The following is an 18,502-nucleotide window of genomic DNA, read 5'->3' as shown; positions in this document are numbered from 1 at the left end:
AAGGGTTTTCAAGCAAGATGACAAAGGTTAATGAGATGAAGTCACCAGAGGTAGAAAAAGATTTCCAAGATCTGGACTATTCTGGCTCACTTAACAATTACATTTTAGAACATCTGTGAGGGGCTGATTTGCGTTTTCTACTATAGAAACTTAATATATATTCTCTCTCTCTTTTTTTTTTTTTTTAACTGAGAAATACAAATTCTAAGCCAAACTGGTGGAAGTTACACTGTTGTCTGTGTTATGTGCTAACTAGTGATTACACCTTCAGTTTTGTTTATGATATTACAAGTCTCTGAATCTGTGCCAGGAGCGAGGATGCTCACTTCAGCGAGGGCATGCTGGGGACAGGCTTCTCGCCGATAATCCCGGAGGCAAAGACGTTGCTTTTACAGTTATGGCACTACAGTTTTCTTACCAACTTGACTTACCTCTCCACATAATTATTTCAAAGTGTGTTATTTCTTTTCTTTTTTTTTTTTCCTTCTTTTTTTAAAACCCTGAGATCTCTGAAACCTCTTTAGCTCTAGGGAAATAAATCATACTTGTCTCCAGAGCATCTGGCTTTGAGTCAGACCTACTGAAGCAGCCCATTTAAAAAATCAAATAAACAAAAAACCACCAAAAATAAAAAGCTTAGGGTGAGTCCCTAAATAATATCAATGTAGATATTATTTATGGATATATATATGTGTGTGTATATATATGTATCTATCTATACATATAATATGTAGTAACTGAAATGTACTTTTTTTTCATGCATTGTGTCCCCTTGAAGTTACTTCTCTGCCACTTTGTGTTTAAAAAAAAAAAAAAAAAAGGCGACAGGAAATACTAACTCATGTTTTTAATCGATCACAGGAGTGAACCAGATCTGCTCAGCACAAAGCTTTATTTCATTCTATCATGTGTCACAATCGATGATTCATTGTGGGTCACTGCGGATGGTTCCCCACAGTGGCATTGGTCACCTTCCTAATTTTTCTTTTAAGCCAACACATTATCACCACCAAGAAACACGGGTGTCGCTACCAGCGGCAGCCTTCCCAGAGGGGCTTCCCTAAAAGAACATACCTGCTGCCATCAGCAGCTGGATGCTGGGCCTGCAGCTGCTCCGAGCAGAGCTGTTTCGGGGTTGCTTTACACCGGTACGGGAAATAGCCCTGTTATAGACACCTCCGAAAAGTACATGGCAAAATCCAGTAAAAACTCCACTCTGCAGGTAGAATAGAAACAGGCTGCTATGCGTGCACTGAGCTTAGTCATTTTTAACTAAGATAATTCTATTGACAGAATGAAAGCATACTTAATGTTTTGCTAAACGGTTAAAATTATTATGTTGGCGCTGGTCAGTGCTGCCTTCTACCTCCTTATAACTCAAATTGAATTAATTAAATAAAATTTTAACCACCCGGGTCAAAGATTGAAGAGAAATGGCGTGATTTGAAAAAACAAATTTCATAAGCAAACGCTATTCAAAAGGTCGGTGGGTTTTTCTGTTAAAGTTGCTGTTTTTAAGAAACGCTAAAACTTAAAAAAAAAAAAAGTTATACAATATTTCTTCTATGAAAATAGGTATACCACAGGAGCACGCACACTTAATCAAAAAGATGTTAACTATCTAGTCAAGGATTTTAGTAGGTCTTTACCCTGTAAAATACTGGGGGCAAATTCATGCCCGTAGCTCTACTTATGAGTCTCTTTGTGCCTAATACGTTAAAGGGAATACTGAAGATAAAAACCTGTACTGAAGCTGGCAAAATCCTTCCTCAGTTTTCCGTGAGTTGTTTTTTTCCATATATAAGAAAAAAATAACCTATTTCCCTAGTTATCATCCGTCTCTGTGATGATTTGTGTGTTTTTGCAGTTAGGCTACAATGCTCATGAAAGCTCCCTGGGTCTGCGTCAACGGAGGGAAAAAAAATAGTTTTTCTGTAAAGTGGAAGGTGCACAGAGAAGTGCAACTTCAGCATTCGGAAAGTCAAACAAGAGACGTGTTCTTTAAGAAAACAAACAAATAAAACCAAAAAACCTCAAGCAACAAACCAACCAAAAAATGCCCAAACAATCGCCAAAAACAAGCCATGGAAATCCACCCCCTAAAACCCTAATAGCCTCAAAAGACCTTTTTGAGAGTGACTGTAACTAAAACTGCCCAAAACATAGACCAGAGAGACATCAAACTCTCCAAATAAAATGCGCGTAACCCTAAATGGGGGGGAGGGTGGAGCAGACTCTACAGTCAAATAATGTCTCCAGAGAACCCTTCCTGTCTCTACCAGAAGTGTTTCTGATATTAAGAAGATGGCCCAGAAACTACGAAAACGCCAGCAGAGCAACAAAGGCGTTTCTGAACAGGATGAGCTGTCTTTCGCTTTCATCTTATGGCTGAAAGTCAAAAGAAACACAGCTGTATAATATACACGGAGAAATAAAGCAGGGGGGAAAAAAAAAGTAGACAAAACCAGGGAAAACAGTTGGAAATGCATCCATTTAGGAAAATAACAAATGTAATAAAACGAACAATCTTATTGTTAATTTTCCAGTGACTGAAGTCATTAGAAAATTGATAGAAGTGCTGTAGAAATTTAGGCTAAAAGGAAAAACATTAGAATTGCAAATGGCAATCATAAATTCTCTCTCTCAATTTCTTACCTTGCTAACTACGTACAGCAACCGCTGCTTGCTAAACTTGCACAAAATTGTAGAATGTTATGAATACTGGTAGAGAATGAGACACTTGGATATGTGTAGCGTACAATTACTTTTTTGTGACACCCTATAGAGAGAACTTACAGGGCAGATTAGAAAAGAATTACAGTCTTTACAGAATTACAGAAGTTTGAAGAGAAATATTACTACTTCCAAAACAAATAATCTAAACCCTTAAAATCTTTCAAGAGTCATAAAAGCTTCAGGAAAATAAGGATTTTATGACAATATTATATAGTCATTTTATTTACCTCACTTGGAAATAATTTAGCCAACCAATTGACGCAGTGTAAAAACACAGGATAGGAAATGCACTTCATTAACATTAAAATCACACAGTAAAAGAGTGTAGAGAGATACTACAACGTTTAAAATAATTTCAGGATAAAACTCAGATGCAAGTAGACGGAACTAAAATTTGCAACAAAAAAAAAAATAGAGAAGAGCCAGATACAACAAACAGAATCAAAACAGTCTAAATCATGGGCAGCGCTGAAAAAGAAGTATTTGAAGTTGGACAGAAAACTGGAGCGAATAAATGCAGAAGAGCAAAAAGGTAAAATATCAAAGTAAAGAGAGTTTGAAAACTTTACTGCTTCCCAGACCGGTGAGATAGATTTGCAGCACTGATTCGAGCGCAAAGGAAGACAAATCTCTGCAGTGCCATGTAGCAGTAAAACACGATCTTTTTAAGTTCAAGCAACACGGGGGAAGTTAAATGCCCCGTAGAAGAGGTTAAATGTTTTGGTCCTACCGAAACAGTAAGCTGTTGTCCTATTCATCAGGCTCTAACGAAATGCATCTGGTCTCCCTTGGTTGGCTGATCTGCAGATAATATAGGCAAAGCTTTTGGAGCTGTTTGTGCTCCCATTTGATGGCTGAGCAGCCTGCTTTTAAATATCACCTCCTCCCGAAAGCAAGGCAGAAGCATTTACTAAACTTTAGCTGACAAAATTATAACGAGGACGGACAGTCTATTCTTTCGTACTTCAATTTCAATTTCTGATTTTTCTCAGTGCAGTTTTTTTGGGTTTGTTTTTTTTTTTTTGTTTTTTTTTTTTTTTTTGTTTGTTTTTTTTGTTTTTTTTTCCCCGCCCCCTTCTCTCTTTCACTGTTGCTCTGAAAAAAAATCTGGTGGGAAGTTGACCGTCAGCCCCTCCTTTTTCTCCCCATTTGAAAACTGTAGGGACCATCCCAATCCAGAACTCTTCAGGCAGGGATATTTTGAGCTGATGGTAGCTAGTTTTTTCTGTTGCTCAGGTGGAAAAAGGTACGTAACGGGGGAACGACTGGAAAGACCTGCTGATTAAAAATAAATAAATAAATGAAAAAGAAATAAAATTAAAAAAAAAAATAAATTGTTGTGCTCTTTAGTGCTTGTTTAGGGCTCATTACTGTGAGTTCCCGTATCTGGCAAGCTCGTTCCCGAGAAGGATCATTAGAAATGCTGGGCATGTGCACAAGCAGCTCCTCAGCGGTTCTGAAGCAAGGGAATAGCGGAGTTTTCCATTGATTAACTCCACCAAAATGAGATAGCTTTGTGGAGTAGCTAAAAGTAAACACATAGAGGAGGAAAGGCTTTTTTTCTTAAGCTTGGTCACGGCGTGTACGAAAACCAGATGAGTTTACCAGAATGTGGACACAATTACTCAAAACGTATCAAAAGTCCCTTTATAATTTCAAGGGTTTAATTATACATTTCACTGGTACATTAATAACTTTTGTTGGCTGTTTTACAGCCATGTGCGTGTCATGTGTGCCATGAGGTGTGTTTTTTTTGGTTTTTTTTTTTTAATGCCTACTTGGTAACGTTGTGTGCAAGGGGAGAGATAGAAATAAGGAACCGTTGAGCTATTCAGCTGCTGACAAGGTGGCTCCTGTTTGCAGCCTGGGGCACCGCGAATTTCGGATTGGAATAAACGACAGAGCGTCAGTGGGTTTTTAGAAGCCGAATGATCAGATTTGAATTAACGGCCTCAAGAGTGCTGATATGATAAAAGATGATGGGGGGTGGAGGGGGAGGGGGAAGGCCCCACTACGAAACAAAACTGCAGCCCCTTTGCATTTCTCTGCGTGATTCCAAGTCTATTTTTATAAAGGCAGTTTTTTAGCGTTCTCTCAGGATCTCATCAGGACCGCCCCCGGGTTGGAAAAAATACCTCTTTTGGGAGGTCTTGTTATTATTTTGTGTTTCTTGGTAGGCCTCCCAAAACGCGGTAGTTTAGGTGAGAATGACGATACTGGGTAACATGAGCTGACATTGTAGGACTTGAAACATTTGCAAAAAACGTGGGGCAATGGGAACCGCTGCGTTGGGAGTTGGAACCGTTCCTCACAAACCACATACTGCAAAATTTTGTAAACATCATAAGTTTAAAAATTAATTTGTTTCACTACTTCTGATTTAAGGCACTAACAGATTGTGAAGTTGCTTTTCTTTTTTTTTTTTTTTTTGAGTGCTGTCTAGAACATAGCATACTTTTTGCCATATTTGAAGTCTTTCAGTTTCCATGTATTTAATTGCAGATTTCTTCTGAGAGAGAACTAAGACACTGCAGACTCTTTCTTTCAAGTAAATTATCCCAACTCTTCACTGACTGCAGCTGTTTCTTTGCTTTGTTTTAAAATACTGTACTCTTGTGATTGTCCTGAATATCCGTCATGACCGATTTCCCAGGCAGCTCCTGTTGCTAGCAGCGTTGTGTGTATATTCCACAAGCAGGCTGAATTTATTTATTTATTTTTTTCTTTTCTCCATTTTTGTGCCAGGGTTTTACTTTTCCAGTGTTACCGCTTCAGTTCTCTTTTTCCATAGTGAAACAGCAGAATGAACAGACCACGGTGGTGCAATTTAAAAAAGGATTTTAAAAATCCTTTATTGTTTAAAATAAAGGATTATAAAGTAAGACTCCGAGGGGACGAAGCCCCACGTAACTATGTGCTTTAGAGTACGTAGGTAAGCTATTAAAATGAGGGAAGTTATTCAAGCACTTAAAAGTGAGCGTGGGCTTGTACACTTTCCTGATCCGGGGGCATTTTTTTTGCAGAGACAGAAGTCTTAAAGTAGTTTTAATTAAGTCATAATGCAACAAGTCCAGATTTATACGGAGGTGATTAGAGCTGGAGAATAAAATTTGACTAAAAATCAGCTTTTCACCGAAGACTTATACAACCATATTATATCACTTTACGAATACAAAGCTAAGGAGCATTACCGCTGCAGTAAGCTGATAGCACTAATGTAGTCTTTCAGCATTTAAATTAAACCCCGCCAGAGTGAAAAAGGTCTGTTAAAACCTTTTTGCTTCAAACTGAATAACTTCACCAATCAAAGAAAATCTTCTGCAGCCCAGGCGTCTCTTTTTGCAATGAAGTTTGAAGAAATGTGTTTTTCCAGTCTCTGCCCTGATAGTCAAATGAAAATTTATAAGCGCCTTCAAAAAGGTAGTAATTCAGAGTTTAATATTTACATCAGTACGCAATAAAAGAGGTAACTAAGCCGCACGTTTGTGACACTCTTTCAATGTTCTGTACTGAGGTATGTGCTGTTGTATGTGACAGTGAAAAGATGGGATCAGGAGCTAAGTTTTTAATGGGGAAACCAGCCATTTGTGGCCAAGCCTCTGGGCTTTGCCAGCCAGCAAAAAGGTACAAGGACTCAGCCAGGTGATACACAGAGGATGAGTTATTTGTCAAGCGTGCATGTAGTGAAGTGACTTGTACCCTGGAAGACTGGGATACTCGGGGCGCTCGCGCGTGTGTAGGCCGTTTTGCTTGTAATCCTCCGGACGCCTAACTGAAAGTTAGTTTCCCCATTTGATTTGAAATGCGTGTAGATAATCTTGCCTAAATTTTCTGACGTCCATTTAAGTCACTAAATCCAGTTTGAGCGTTGCTCGGCTGTTACAGAAAAATACAGCAAAACCGAAAGGTTTTCACAAACTGTCATGTTTCCGCGAAAATGTCTACGAGCAAAATGATACTGCAGAACACCTGGGGATTTCTGTTCCTACTAAAGGGCATGCACAGTGATAAACCTCGGCTTTCCAAAAAGCATCCATGCATTAGCTTGGATCCTGGAGTGCTTAGGGATTTCCCCACAACTGAGTTCTCACACGAAGGAAAGTTGTGTCCAGCAACCAGAAATGTGGGCAAAAAAAAAAAAGTGTCTTCTCTGAGTTACCTGAAGGTGCTTAAGATGCTTGAGGAGCAATGTTTGAGGGACCAGATGGAGACGAACACAGTGAGCACAAATAACTGCACAGTGCTCCGAGTACGTTCTCGGAATAGCTCTGAGAAGAATCCTAGAACAGTGGGAGGAAGACAGGCTTGCAGAAACATAAAATATTTCCGAGGCTTTTGAAAGGACAGATGTGTTTTCCCTCGTTGTTCTCTGCTTCCATTGCTTCACTTTCGCTGTGTGACAAACACAAAGCGGCGCACTTAGCGGTAGAGCTGGTTGAATTTTGGAGGGCTAGAATGTTCTCGGTTGTTAAAATTGACATTTATCACACGAAAACTTTTATCAGCGACCAAATTTTCCAATTGAAAGAATTTAAATTAAAAAGCTTTATGTGCTGATATCTGCAGGGGAATTTACAGGATCAGCAATTTCCTTACTTTATTCAAGTTCAAAATGTTCTGATTGTATCTTTTTTTTTTCCATTTGAAATAAAAAATAACTTAGTCAAAATTTCCCATAAAGGAAAACCTATTTTTCAGTCACTGCTGCTATGTGAATTAGGGCCAAATTCTGCTCTTAGCTTCTAGCACTGAGGCACCAAATTTACATCTCATTATATTGTAGACATTTATGGGATGTAATTAATTGTCTCATTTAGAAGAGAAAGAAATCCTAGGGATTTGTTCTGTGCTGCTTTGAAATGGAACTCAGCTGCCACTCTGGAGAATGTTTTAGGTTGTCAGCCCTGGTGCAGGAACGCAGGTTTGCATTCACAGTACCAGCCATTGTCTCCTTGTGAAACACGTGGGGTGTGTGCGCACGTTTGTGTGTCTGTCTTTTCTCTGGTCTCAGTCAGCGTTTCATTTTCTCCCGGTTTGGCTCATTATATTTTCTATTGTTGTAGGTTTGCCAAAAAAAAAAAAGAACTTATTTATTTTGCGTTTCCTTTTCCCCCCGTATTTCTTCCTTCTTTCCAGAGTTGGCACATCTTGGCTTTTCTTTCTCTCCTGTACTGTCTCATGAACATACTCTTCTGTGACATTTGTTTTTCCACACGTATTTTTCTGTGTGACTGTTTCCCTTTCCTCTCTTTGATATGTTTTCAGACTCTCTTTTCCGTCTTTCCTTTATCCACCTGATTTTTTTATTGTCCATGCTTTTTGCTCTGTGTCAATCCCCCTCCCCCCCAGTTTTGTCACCCTCTCCATCTCTTCGCAGTTTCTTCCGGCTCCCTCACCGTCCCCTTCATCACAGTTTGGTGTCCCCACCACAGACTGGCACGTGACACCCTGACTCTTTCACGCCAACCTCCTGCCTGTCCCTGGTACCCTCCTCATGTGCTCGTCTCTCTGCAGATGTCAGCTGCATTAGGACTGGGCTGAGATAAGAGAAGGGCTTTTTCTCCTGTTCCCGTAAGGATCTGCCTACACACGTGGTCTGTTTGCCATTCCGACAGGGATCGGTGTGCATCCACCATCTGCAAAGTCCACTGACTAGCCCGAGGAGAGTTGCAGATCATATTTTTTAACTGCCTCATACCACCTTATAATAGGATTTGATGTCTTTCCTGGGTATATGAGACCCGACTCCTCTTGGCCACGTCTCTTTGATTTTGGAGTTGTGTTTGTGTGGCAGAAAGCACCCTGATCCGTCCTTGTTTTGCTGCATTTATACGATGCAAGGATGTAACACTTCAAATTTCTTTCTTTTTTCTCGGTTACGAATGCTTTTATTGGGAAGCCATTGCTATTCTGAAAACCTTTGCAACTTGGCTTAAACTGTTATTTTCTGTTGTACGAATACAAAAGTTAGAAGCCCAGCTTAAATGAAGTTGCTGTTATTTACAAGGCTGTCACTAGTTGTCGTAGGAAGAAGGTTCTCTGCTTCCGTGGCATGTTAATATCGGCAGGTGATCTGAACAGATTTGCTGGAAGGGCAATCTGAAGGGACAACTACAGAATTCGCATGAACCCGCTGCTGCTCTCCTCTAAGAGGAGAAATAACGTGTCTTTGGGCAGCAATTCATCTTAAGGATGGGAAACTCCGTCTGAGCAAAATCATACTTCCACATTTCCGTACTTTGAAACTCTTCGAGGCTTTCTGAATCACTTTCAGTCAATGACACGTCTAATCAGACATTTTCTGATTAGAAACCTTTATATTTTTCAGATACAATGAGATCTGGGAATGCAAATACGAAATAACTGGCACCTAACAAAAATCTTTTAATAAAAGGAACATAAGAGTGGAAATATGTACCTAATATTTTAAAAAGAGAACATATTATTGCATGCAAATAAATCCTTATCCGTGCATGACAAAATGCATAAAAAGGAATTAAAAATAGAGTAATGAAATGCTTGAAACAACATGCTAGGATGAGGTTTGAACGATACGATCTGACATGAAAGAGTTCCTTCGCAGAAGGTGTATCAGTTCTCAGTGAGGCTTCTCGTTCTCTTAAATATGAGGTCCTGATACCTCCTGAAAACAGATCACTTGGTTAAACACCTTATACCTGATCTAGTTCTTGCTTTTGTATGGGAATAGCTGTAACGAAAAAACTCAGAAATACCACTTTACGCGCACCTGGCTTTGCAAACAAGTCAGCGGAAGGCAGTTTAGGAGCATTATTATTTTAGTGGTACATCTCTTGCTGCTGGTTCTGTGGAGCTGAGCAGCTACAAAATTAAGAGGTTTTTTCTGTAATAAGTAATGGAGAAGATGGGCATATTTGGAGAACAGTCAGGGAAACCTAACCTTAATTTGGAGAAGTGACACATGTGAATAGTGCAAGTGAAATCAATCTGATTTCTTCTTCTGAGTAAAATATTGTGAGTAGTTGCATTACATTTTGGTAAAATAATATTACATCAGTTCAGAAGAATGTCTTATCTTTAGGCTTGAGAGGTCTGATGTTGAATGGTTCATCCTCAAATCTGAGGAATCAAAGAATGCTATTTCGCTGGAAGCAGGCAAAAGGAGTAAATTCCCCACATGGCTACAGGTTGGGGCTGGATTTACTGCTGCGTTCATGCAACATGAAAACCCACCACCCATGTTGATGTGCTGTGGTCGTTATTACCACGGCTTCTCTCCTTCTTTTTTGTTGCTAGGAAATCTATAACGTGGGCTGTCTTTCACTTTCATGATGATCTAAAGTCTTTCAGCCAGATTTGACATTATGCCTTTACCCGTTGCCCTAAATTTCAGAATATTGTGGCCAATATGAGATACGAAGTTGCTTTGCAAAGTAAATGCTTTATTTATCGGAGAAGAGAAATATAGAGAGTATGTTGATCATAGGAATATTGAAAAGGTCGAAACTTTTGGATTGGAACAACACTAGGCAAAGTATTAATTGAAAAACTTAAAAAATTAATCCATGCCATCTTTCATGATGTTTATTTAATAATGGCAACTGCCCATAAGCAGCTAATCCTATATTTTTTTTCTTTCATACTTAATCAGAAAGGGGCTTAACTGAAGGCTAAATATTTCAAATTAGTGTTATAAACTTATCTGGCTTGCTCCCGCTTTCATACAAAGAAGCGGTAAAACATTAGAGGATGTGTCCTCCGTTAAAGGTTTCTTCATTTGCCTGGAGAACAAAGACAGCAAGAGCTAAACAAGAGCAAGAGCAGAGCGTTAGGATAATGCAGGGAAGAAAGAGGCATAAGAAGTGACATAAACTTAAAGGTGGCAGACATATGTTAATTACTGCCCGTACTATTTGCTCGATTTGCTACTCGTCGCATCTGTTCTGGCTCTGATCACGTCTGTGATAGGTTTTCGGGACTTTAAATTGTAAATGTTTTTAGGGAAGGGATTTTCATTACTCTCTGAAGTACCTGCTGTATTTATGATCCCTGCGAAACTAATATACGGGGCATGACTATGCCTCAAAATGTCAAATATATGCTCTACATACATATGTTCTACATATATAAAATGAGGCTTGGGAAGCGCTTCAATTATTTATGTTGAATTTGTGTATTCTTTGCATTTTAAATTACAAGCTCTAATGACAGTTGTGACCAACCCATGACAGGAGAAATAGTATTTTGATTAAATAGCTAATTTGCATTCTACATTCGTCGCTCTGTTTATTCATGTTACAGTCGTAACATTTTTCACACCTTAGTGATTTACTGCGCTTTGAGGGATGTATTTAAGCACCAAAACAGGCTGTGCTGTCGGTATCTTGGAACCTCCTAAATGAATTTTAATAGTTCTGCTACACCTACTTTCTAACTAAACACAGAAGAGGATTTTAAGTACCCCATAACATTCCATTAATATTCCCATATTTCTGTCTGTTGCAAAACATTTTGTACTGGACAGTGCTCCGTAGTGCCACTGTATGTTTTCAGATAAATTGGTACATTTTTTGTTGCAAGGGAGTTTGAAAAGGAGGGAAAAAATCCCTCACAAAACCAGCATTACAATAAATTTTTCTTCCTTTTTTTTTTGTTTGTTTCATTTTTTTCTTTTCTACCATTTAAAACTTAAAGCTACTAGAAATGATGGTTGTTGATCTAATTGCTCTACAAAAAATTATCTGAGCTTGCCTTCAAGAAATGGAGTGAACGTTCTCAGAAACTTGCTAGGATTAATCTTAAAGCATAAAACTTCTTTAGCGTTTGTGCGAGAGCCACAAAACTGCACTCACATGAAATCAAGCATCGCATTTAAGGAACTATTCATTAAATTCTTCAAATAGTCAGAACTCCCACCTTCTTATTTTCTGTATAACAAAGGCAGCAGACATCTGATCCTTGTTAATACCATCAGCGTGTTTACAGGTTTCAGAATTTTATGTATATCATAAAAACGTCTTGTATAAACCTGAACATATTCAATGTATAATGTTTATAAATAAGAGCTGCTAGCACCGGAAGCAGGCAACAAAAAATTTTGGAAATGTCTTAAAAAAACAAACTAACATTCAATGAAATCACTCCTGAAACAGAAAACAAGATTTAACTCTCCACAATGACGAAACTACTTATTTTTCCACTATAATATACAGAATTTGAGGCTGGTACAAGGCAAAACTCTAAAAGTAGTAAAAGTATGCTTCTTATGAAAAGATATTTATAAGTCTTAACTGTTCAATTTCTAAAGGCAAACTGAAAGAAAAAGAAAACACTATCTTGCCCATAAAGGAGAGTTGCAGAAATTAATATTTTCATTTAACTAAAACTTGTTGTCTCCTTTTTCAATATATTCATTTTTTATTTCACAAAAACTGGTAAGTAGTTATTACCCTTCATGTTTCAACTGACCAGGGCTATTATTTTTAAAGTAGATTATATATATTAATGTCTGCATACATATAGGCATATTGTTTAAACCATAGATTTCTCTGTCCCTTCTATTTTCATTTCAGCTTGCTAAACAAATCCATATTACACCTACAGTTCTCGTTGGAGCCGTATCTCCCTAAGCTATTTTGTTGTAATTTAGAAAAACAATAAAAAAACCCAACGTATGAATAATTCATGAATAAAAGCTAAGCATGCACTTAAATAACAAATAATTTACTCACCCCACGCATGTAGCTGAGGAGAATGTACTTCCAGCCAGATTGAAAAGTCATAACCGAAGTGCTGTACGTTGACTGGCAGTTCTGGCTTTTCTCATTGCGAGAAATTTCACTGCAAGTCAAGTGAAGCTAATCCTGCTAAATCCTTTGATTTATCTAGTGCTTCCTAAGTAACTCAGGTTTTAAGGCCTTTCTATAGATCTATTTTTCTTAAAAATAAACCACCGAAGAAAAGGAGGTAGCTCGCATTAAGGCATCCCAGCACTGTCGTATCAGTCTAAGGGCAGCAAGGGACAGCAGGATATGCTCAACACATTTTATTTAGTTGCATCAGAAATGAACCTTCAAACCCATTTACCACGTACCTTTCTTATAGGTCTTCTGCTGTCTGTATTTTTAACGTTCAGGTTCTGCTTCCTTTTCATATAAATCAGAAGTTAACCTTCAATCGGTGAATTAAAGATGTGAGAGATCTTGCTTATATTGAATATCCAAGACCCGTTGGCAGGGGCGGTACTTTGAAAGGGTTACGATTTTTTTCCCTCGCTCTCCAATGCGACGTCAAATGGGACTACTGCTGTTGGTTCTCATGGTCCTTTGTACTTACACAAGAAGAGGTTATATATCAGGTACGTAAGATACAGGAGACCCAGTGTGCACTTCCAGAGGAGCAAGCAACTGATACTATAATTTAGTTCTACGATGTGCAGTTATGTTTCTATGGCTGTGACCTCTTGGTTATTTGTTTTGTGCCTTTGGTGTTGGCAGCTGTTAAAAGTTGAAAGCAAAAGCCTAGAGACTATATTCAGTATCGTCTTGATAGAAGGTTATTTCTACAGACCCATCCCAGAAGGAAGTCTACTGGTTTGGTACCTTCCTTTTTGGAGGCATGATGGGGCAGAACTTTTGGTCTAATGGGGTTTCCAGGTTTTCCAAAAAACCACACCCCCCAAAAAAATTAGGTTTTGCTAGATATTTTGCCTCCTCCGGGAGCATGAGGTCTCATGGCCTCCAGAGCCAGAGCCTCTTTTCACCTCAGTAATGGTGGGCAACAGGACTGTAACCTTTGAGCATCCAATGCTAAAATCAAGCCACTGTGTGCTGGGTTTCTGTCAAGTTTGTAGGCAATTAAAACAGGTCAATGAGCTTTGGGGGACTGCAGAGGAGGCAAATGCCTCTTGCTGCCTCCTTTGCTGGGTTCCCTTGTCAGGAGGTTCTGATTTAGCCCCGGGGTTCTTCCACCAAGGATGATGTTGGCTTGTAGTACGATGTGCAGCTGAGGACTTGGGACTGCTTCTCTTTTGCCCCCTTCTACCATTGGAAACCTCTTCCTTCCGGAACAGAAGAGCATTTCCTTCCCTCCTGCCCCTAGGGCACTCGCTGATCCCATATGTACTGCAGCTCTGCTCAAGAAACGGAGGAACACCAATGGCTAGGGGAAGAGGAGGGCAAGTGCAACCTGGCTCCAGCTCCTCTTCTTTTCCCATTCCTAAAGTAGAGAAGGACCACACTTGTGGCACTGTCATGGCCTGGAGACAGAAGATGGGGCAGGCACGCACCAAGGTCAAGTATTGCAGAAGAGAGTCAGCCTTGGCCATGTAGAGCAGCAGGGTGAAGCACAAAGCTACCATAACGAATACTGTGATTGTAATGCACAGTTAGCATCACGCTACTGCCATGGTGTCGGTGCATCATCCATCCTTACACAGGAAGCGTGGGCTGTACAGCAGCTGTGTACAGTCAAGGCTGTGCCTGGGTACTGCTGACAGGGGTCTTCAGAGATGCGGCCAAAAGCCTCTCATGTTGGGGAGCATGTGGAAGAGCCCATGGCATTTTGTACAGTCCAACTCATGAGGCGTTCAGCTTGTACAAGCCATACTCAAAGATGCAGTTAATATTACAAAAGTTGTACTCCTTTCTCCTGCTGTATTCTCCTTGGTCATCATCCTCCACTGTGCGAGTCAAGGACTGGGAGGGGAGGCTGTTCTTCACAGCAACCAAATGGATCTTGTCTTGATGATGAGAATGCCAGGACAAGGGGAGAGGAAGAAGTCTGGAGCTCCAGCATCCAAACCAATTCCTGCTTCCCTGATGGCTGGGGATGACATTTTGGTGGAGTCCTGCTTCTGCAAGACCAGCTTGACTGGTCCCTCTGCGTCTGCTAACAGAGCCCGGGGTAGGTTCTCCTCTTACATTCCCCTTTCTGCAGTTCTGGCTTTTTCATTTATTTGAATGGAAATTTTTATTAAGCAATTACTAAGCGTGAATAAGCGTTGTGCAGTCTTAAAAACCTTATCCTCATTTTGACTGCATGCAAAACTTGTTGATTTTTATTTTTGCTAGGGGCATGACAGCAGTACTGAGCTGAAGGCATTGCACATGGAGAGCTGTGCTTTTTCACAGTCCCGAATGTACCACACACAGGCTGCAAGAACACGTCAGCCCATGTTAAATAAGGGGATTGGAATTACACATGTAAGCAATCTATTCATTCAAGTTTTCCCAAGAAGGAAATAAGAAAACAGAACAACTTAAAGCAGATAAATGCTTAAAGATTGGAACCTTAAAAAAAAGATGGTGAAATAGTGTCTTGGGCATTACAGTTGGATACGAGACATTCAGAGTGAGTTCTGCAAGGTGGAAGGGCACCGTCTGGGTGAAGATACAAATGCACTCCTTGAAACCACAGTGTTTGATGGGTACGTCTTGGACATTATTTCAGTGAGAAGAAATTTCTAGGGTCTTTTTCTTGAGTGTTGGGGCTGTGCAGGCTCTTGGACACATATTATCCTCAATAGCTGGAAGTAAGGCTTTCAGTAGCTGAAAATATTCTCTATTATCTAGTTATGAAATTGGTTTGGAACAACTTTTGTTGTAAGCTGTCAAGACAGAGAACCAAGAACAGTTAATACTGAATTTACACTTTGGGGTTCATTTCGAAATGTAACCGTGTAAAATCCTTATTTCATTTTAAGGGGAAAACATGTAATTTCTCCTCCTTTTCAGAATTTTCCCTGCCTTTTGCTCTTGTTTCAGTTTATCTGGTTTGCATCGGGCTGAACCTGGCCTAACATATGGCTAGCATATAGCCTGCCCAGAACCAGCTGGAGCCTCCTCACAGTTGCCTGAAACCTCTGGCAGTGATTACGCAGGGAATCTCCCCTAGGGAATTTGGTTGTACATTTACCAACCATGCTGCTTAAGTTGTATATTGGAAGAAAATTAAGCCGAGAAGGGCACAGATATGTTTTTGTCACGGACATTTAAGCAGAACCTCATTTTTTCCCCTAGAATTGTTTTAATTCTGACTGCATAAGATGCAATCTCTCCCCTCTCCACAAGCTATGCGTTTTTTCTACTGTCCCCTTTCACACAACACATTTATATTGTTCAATTTTTCTGTTAGCCTAGAAGTAATAATATTTAGTACTGAGTCAAAATATTTAATATTGAGGACCAGATCTTCAGGCGATTAAAGTTAATTGCTCCAAATGGAGCTGTCATTTTAAACCATCTGTAAATCTTGACCTCAAGGTTCTGTGTAGCTGGTGTAGAAACTCCTAACAATACCACGTTGAAAAGCCTCAGTGCATATGGGCCCGCAGGACCAACTTTGAAACATGCAAATACTAACTTTGAAACAAGGAAAAATGTGTCTTTTTTTTTTTTTTTTTCAGGATGGCCTAATTAACTCCACAACCCCATCAAAATCTGCAAGAAGGCTCTTGCCTTTGTGCTCACTTAAAGACTAAGTGGTTGAACAGTTCTGCTTGTAGTATTTACCACCTTTAGTTCTCTTTTTAGTTAGAGTGGGATCTCTAAGATAAAAAGATAACATCATAATAAAACATATATGAGAGGTTTTCCTGAGAATTATGCATTCAGTGAAAGCAGGATATTGCAGAAGAAATTCCAATGCCTTGTCCTTAAACACGTACAGCAATTTGTTTCAGGACCCAACATAGCTCCTGCTGTGGAGTGTGTATTTCTTCTCAACGCCGTAGAGGGAACACCCTTTTTGTCCGAATAATTTCTGCTTTCACAAGCCGGTGATCTCAAGGTGTCCGTATTAGCTCAGCCGGCCAACACCGCAGCTGGATAGTAGGCAGGAGAATGAGACAGAGCGGACACAGAATGAATTCTGCCAGGTGGAAGGGCACTGTCTGTGTGAGGAGACAAATGCACTCCTTGAAACCGTGATGTTTGACGGGTATAGGTGTGTCTCTCAAATGCTATACCCCGCAGTACTTATCCAGAACCTAACGCAGCATGTTACAGGGTTTTGCATCTGAAGGCAGGCTAATACTTTGCCCAGAGGGCCAGGTAGCTTCTAATGCCAGCAGCTTCTCCCTGCAGCTGCACAGCCCCACCACTGGTCAGGGTTCCTTCCAGGTGAGTGGTGCTGGATGTTTTTTTTTTATTGTCCAGATGTAACGTTTCCCAGCAACGTATCTATCCTTGGTGGAGACCAGGCCAGGAGGCTTCCAGGAGCCTTTCAGCTCCTCCTATGGGGTCCTGGGAGTCCGCTGTCAGGAGAGTTTACATGGGTGTGTAAGGCACAAAGCTCATTTGGAGATACATGGCTGTCTGAGTCCCTGCGTATGTGGAAAAAAGAGGTACAAATAAGCTTGCAGTGTCATCAGAACGAATTAAAATCTGCTGTAAAGCAAAGGAACATGGATTGTTTTAATCAGCTTAAAGAAGACGTAGAAGTTAAATAAGCGTGTGGGAAGTTAGACAAGAAGGAGATGACGCCCAGTTTCGATCTTTTCTCTAAATAGATAATGACAAGCAACTGGCAGACAATAGTGCTGTTTGCTCCATCTGAGATTGCTGCGGTTGATTGGCACCACAACACCGCCAGGTGGACAAAATAGTTGCATCTTGGAAAGGGAAAATGCATGAAGCATTGTAAAATAGTTGTGTAATTGTGAAAATGCTATGGGCAGAGTGGGCTGCACAGCCCAGGGACCTCTCCTGCCCCTTGGAGCACACTTTCCTCCCAGTGCAGCAAGTACGATTTAGCACTTACAGCTCCTCTCTCTTTACTGGCCATACTCTCCTTCGTTTTATCTAGGGAGTTAAGAACTATCTTTTTTTTCTTTTTTAAACTTTCCAATCATGTAGTAATTCAGCTTACATCAATTTTCCCTCAATAATAAAATATCCCATTCCTCTAGTCTATTAGCTGCCCTTCTAGTATTAGAGCGAAAGTGGCTAAGAAAGCTTTTTTTTTTTTCCTTTCAAACCTCCTGTCACATCAGGGGCTTTTTACAAGGGCATGTAGTGATAGGATGAGGGGTAATGGCTTCAAACTGGAAGAGGGGAGATTTAGATGAGATATCAGGAAGAAATTTTTCACTATGAGGATGGTGAGCCCCTGGCCCAGGGTGCCCAGAGAAGCTGGGGCTGCCCCATCCCTGGAGGGGTTCAAGGCCAGGTTGGACGGGGCTTGGAGCAACCTGGTCTGGTGGGAGGTGTCCCTGCCCAGGGCAGGGGGTGGACTAGATGGTCTTTAAGGTCCCTTCCAACCCAAACTACTCTATGATTCTATGATCCATTTTAAAACCTGGGATAATTTCAGAGTGTCGGGGTGCCGAGGGCTCCCCAGCCCCAGTGGCCTGGTCAGTGTCCCTGGCTCTGGGAATGGTGGAGACCTTCGAGATGGAAGAAGTGGTAAAGCTTGGGGGAGCCCCACTCCAGTGTGGCTGCGAGGCTGATGGGTCCATACATGTGGTGGTGTTCGCAGAGCGTGGCATGAGCTCCAGCTTGGGTGTTTCTGCCTCACCTGCATCACACAGTGCTGATACACTGAAGGAATCACCTTTTATCTCTGCAGGACACCAAATAGATGTGTCTCCCAGAAAAAGTAGGCACGAAGGGCCTTTCTGAAGTGTTTCCACATTTATGTCTTCTGGTCATCATCCAGCTCTTCAAAGAACCAGGGGCTTCTGTGAGGCGTGTTGTCTGGTTTTAGCTAAACAGGCTCCTCTTTGCCTCCTGACTAAAAGATAACCGGATGCATTCCCATAAGGGTTTTTTGAATGGGATGTGCTTCT

The 18,502-nt window shown here is 40.5% G+C and overlaps 1 protein-coding gene across 2 annotated transcripts in view; it reads right to left on the bottom strand.

The window, feature by feature from the left end:
- Nucleotides 1–3,644, bottom strand: part of ASIP (agouti signaling protein) — a 28,955-nt gene extending 25,311 nt beyond the window's left edge. For both annotated transcript variants that reach the window (XM_054218360.1, XM_054218362.1), the window contains exon 1: nt 3,467–3,644. The gene's annotated coding sequence lies outside the window, so the exon portion shown is untranslated. The remainder of the gene's footprint in view (nt 1–3,466) is intronic.
- Between the last annotated feature and the right edge of the window lie 14,858 nt (nt 3,645–18,502).

This window comes from Rissa tridactyla, chromosome 12 (assembly GCF_028500815.1).
Source record: "Rissa tridactyla isolate bRisTri1 chromosome 12, bRisTri1.patW.cur.20221130, whole genome shotgun sequence".
Classification (NCBI taxonomy): domain Eukaryota; kingdom Metazoa; phylum Chordata; class Aves; order Charadriiformes; family Laridae; genus Rissa; species Rissa tridactyla.
This window is presented reverse-complemented; position numbering and strand designations above follow the sequence as displayed.